The sequence below is a fragment of the Triticum aestivum genome, chromosome 3D (genome assembly GCF_018294505.1).
Source record: "Triticum aestivum cultivar Chinese Spring chromosome 3D, IWGSC CS RefSeq v2.1, whole genome shotgun sequence".
Classification (NCBI taxonomy): domain Eukaryota; kingdom Viridiplantae; phylum Streptophyta; class Magnoliopsida; order Poales; family Poaceae; genus Triticum; species Triticum aestivum.
In genome coordinates, this window is record NC_057802.1 from 273,402,371 (window position 1) to 273,406,773 (window position 4,403).

Consider the following 4,403-nt stretch of genomic DNA (forward strand, 5'->3'; position numbering starts at 1 on the left):
ACACACTTTCAGTCGGCGGGCCAGAGAGGCATATCTCACCAAGATGGATCTAAAACGGACCAAGAATAATCCACCTTGGTCGTACAACCTCTCTCTTGTTGTTGGTTAAAGTGATGGCCGTCCATGCGACCCCAGAGATGGGCTAGCTCGCCAATAATCACGCAAGTAGCTAGTCCCCGAAGACAACCACTGCATGCGTGTGGCCCAAACATATGTATGGAGAGGTGTGTTTTTGAGTAACAATGGAACAACTTTGATGTGGCACCGTGATTTCGAACTACAAATCCCCACACTGAGTGAGGGTTAGGTTGACGATGCATATGTATGTTACACCACACTTCAAGCCAATGACGGATATTCATGCATGCGTGCATAGTATATGCGCTCAAACTTAAGGTCTGGATCTCACCATGACCTATACTACGATAACACGAACCAAATGAAGAATTTGCCATGGTAACCTATCTTGTTGTTGGTCAAGGTGATCATGGATGTCCACACAGGCCCATGAATATATAGGCTTGTCGCCGATAACCACGCGAGGGAGTGTACCGTTCGAAGGCAACCGCTACATGCATATGTATGGAGGTGATGCGTGCATGCATGTTTGAATACACAACATTGATGTGGCGCGTGCGTCAAAAATCATACACTAGCTCCCCATACAGAGCGAGATCGGTTCATGATGTGTCGTTGTACTAGCCACTTCGACTCGATGGGAGGGATTCATGCATACACATGCATGTGTGTGTGCTCAAACTGTATCATGCATGTCATCCCAGAGCAAAAATAATAATCCCCTCCTAAGTCAAATTAACCTCTCTTGTTGTCAGGCAAAAAAGTAGTGATGGACGAAGCAGGCCCACAGATGGAAAGCATCGATATCGCTGATAACTGCTTAAGTGGGTGCGAGAGGGCAACCACCACCGCTTTGCATGTGGGCCAAACATATATATGTTGAATACCCAAAATGCACAACTTTGATGTGCCACATGCCTCAGAAATCGTAAACCATGCACCCACACAGAGCGAGGTTCATCAAGCGTACTACATATGATGGTCCCCTTCCCCCTCTTCACCGCATACTATATGCTCCTGCCGTAATATATGTACAACCCAAAAGAATCCTCATCGATGGTGAAATTAATTAACCTCTCCTGATGTAGGTCAAAGTGATGCATGCATGCATCAACGATGGCCTCGTGGGCCCATAGATCGAAGCGTCACACGTGAGTGTCGTAGCTAGGATATGCATGTGGCCCAAAAAGGTGTTGTGTGATGTTTGAATAGCCAATTTCACAATTTTGACGTGGCACGTGCCTCGGGGACCAAAAAGTCCCGACACTAAGTGAGGTGTACTTGTTCACGGACGCGTACGTATAGTATATATGCTAGTCCCCTCCCACCTCTTCGACGCGTACTATATACCACCATAACACAAACAAAAAAGATTCTACCTTGCTGGTCAAATTAACCTCACTGCCTGGTGTTCGTCAAAGTGATGGACGACGACCTCGTGGGCCCACAGAAAGCGTCACACGCGAGTATCGAGTGTCGTGTAGGACAACCATCGACTTCATGTGGCCAAAATATATATGTATGAAAGGGTTGTGTAATGTTTTAAATAACGATTTCACGACTCTAATGTGGCACTGGCCTGCCTAACAAAATGGCCAACCCACACGGTGGCTCACAACTCGTAGTGGACTGCGAGCCACCTGCCACCCCCAGACGCACACACCCACACACACACACCGCGAATCCACCGCAACTACGATGCATGTTAAATTAGTTATCCCGCGGTGAACATATATGTTACCAAAGGAGGGACGTTTTAATTTCAAAAAAATCACAGAGATCATTAAGACGTTTTAGTACATTACTTGATTGATTTTCTACGGGTATAATGTGCAAAAATCAAATTTGAGCTACATGCACACATGATAGTGCACCTAAATGGATTGCAAAAACACATTGTCTCACTGGGTGCATGTTTACTCCCCTTGCAACAAATTTTGAACATTGAGAATCTTGATTTTTAAATTCTAGTACATCCAAAACTTATTTGAAGTTCATGAAACTTATCGTGTTGTCATATGGACACCAATACAAAGTGGCATTGTACTTTTTTTGTCAAATTTGAGACCAGTTTTGATGTAATCTTTATCTAATTACAGACGGGAGATTATTAATAATTGGGAACCAATATCCCAAACGGATTATTTATTCGAACCGTGAGCGTTAGACCAACAATGGATACGTGTCATGCTTCGGTTAGGCAATAAAGCGGCAGCATTAATCATCCAAATAGAAAAACAATATACGTGCCGCCGCGCGACCGATGTGTCGTGCGGGCAGGCGTGAGTTGACGGGACGCATGCGAGCAGTCCGCTGTGCAGGCATACGGGGAGGCGTGCGTGCAGGTGTGTAAATTGACGGAGGCATGCTCGCTGCGCACTGTCATCGGGAGGCGTGTGAGTAGTTGTGTGAAACTTTGGTAGGCATGCCAACAGTCCGGTGCGCAGGCTCACCGGGAGGCGAGCCATCGGTTTGACCGTCGCCCGCCCCTCTCCCACAACTCCCACTAGTACATATTAATGGTGCGCCTGAGCGGCCGCACCCCCCCATCCTCGCTACACACACAATCCTCTCTCTCCGCTTGCATCCTCGACGCCGCTCTCAGTCCTCAAAGCCGTCAGTGTATGAGGATGCCGCCGAAGCGCCCCATAGGAGGGAGTGGCGACGCCGGGGCTGCTAAAGCATCGGAGCACGGCGTGGAGATGGAGATAGAGGTTGCCCTCACCGTCGACGAGTTATCGCTGCACCCTGACATCGTGGACGGCGTTGAGCTTCCACAGCCGGAGGCGGAGTTCCATACCAACTCCGACGACCACTCCGGCGACGACTCCGACGACCACTCCTGCGACGACTCCGACGACGACGGACAGCTGGTTAGTCATCTATACTCATTTATGTGTCAAATAGATCATAGGATTTCTCTGGTTACTCCTGCCTCCCCCTTTTTGGAATAGAAATCCTATGGTTATGTTCTCCCAATCCATGAAATCTGGGTAAGTTTCGTTAGATCTGTGTAGTGTATTGATTGTTTGAATGGTACAGGTGATAAGTGATTAGTTGTTTCATCCGTGCAAATGATTTCTGCTAGTAATATGACTAGGGTTAGTGTTCGTGCTAATAATTCCTAGCCAGGACTTGACAATTGATTTTGAATGACCTACATATGTTTGTGCCATTATTTTCTTCAAGATTGGTCTGTACATAGACGACTGTGCTTAAAAATCAAACCATAATCTCTGGATATGTATAAATAAATAGCCATAAATTCCTAATCCTACTTCACGGCATGTAATCATTGATTTGATGCCAAATTTGTTTTACTATTTGTATAGGTGTTGTCTGACGATGTGGACAGCGAGGATGAAGATGCCAGAGGAGGTACAAGAGGCAAATCCTGAGGGAGCTTTATGCGGGAATGCATAACAGGCGTATTAGGACCTGGAACGGCGGCTATGGATGCCCATTTTGCAACTAGAAGCTTCATGACGCATATATAAGTGTTCTGGCGCATGCATGAGGACGGGCCGTTGGCTCCTTCAAGCAGAAGTATTCTCGCAGGGTGGCGCACGGCGCGTACGCCGAGTACCTAGAGAAGCTTCAGGATCGTGTCGGCATGTGAGATGAGATGTGGGATGGATCGAACTATGTACGCTTGAGTATGCTTAATGACGGTTGAACTATGTACTTACGGTTGAACTATGCTTATATACGTGTACGCTTATTATCTATGTCTGAGTATGTTAAATATTTGGTCAAAATTTGGTAAAAATTACAAAGGGGGACCAATAAACCAGGACAGAGGTAGTACGTCAATCACACACGGTTCCCAAAATTGGAACCGTGTGCAATGACTTTCATTTTGTCTGTTGCATCAATCACACACGGTTCGCTGTAGCAAATCATCGCCCCCAAAATTCTTCGTGGGACAGAAAACCCGCACCACCCAATTCAAAAAAGAAAAAAGAAAACCCTCACCATCCCCACGTCACAAAAACCCTCACCCCGCCCGCCACCCCCTCTGGTACGTTCCCCATTCACACCTGCACAAGATCCTCCGCGTCTATGCCATGGCACCGCCTATCGCGGCGGTAAACACTTAGCTCGATGCCTGCCGCCGCCGACAGGATGCCGGAAAAGCCCGCCGCATTTCGCCACTTCTGCTTGTCGCCGCCTATCGCCATCAACTTTCTTGACGCTGCTTACGGTCGGCCCAGCTCCACTCGGTTAGGGAATCTGTCGTACTGAGGGTTCTTTCTCATGGACGACAAGGTAACTAATTTAATGAGATATTATCTCATCTCTTATTCCAGTTCACCTGCCTCCTT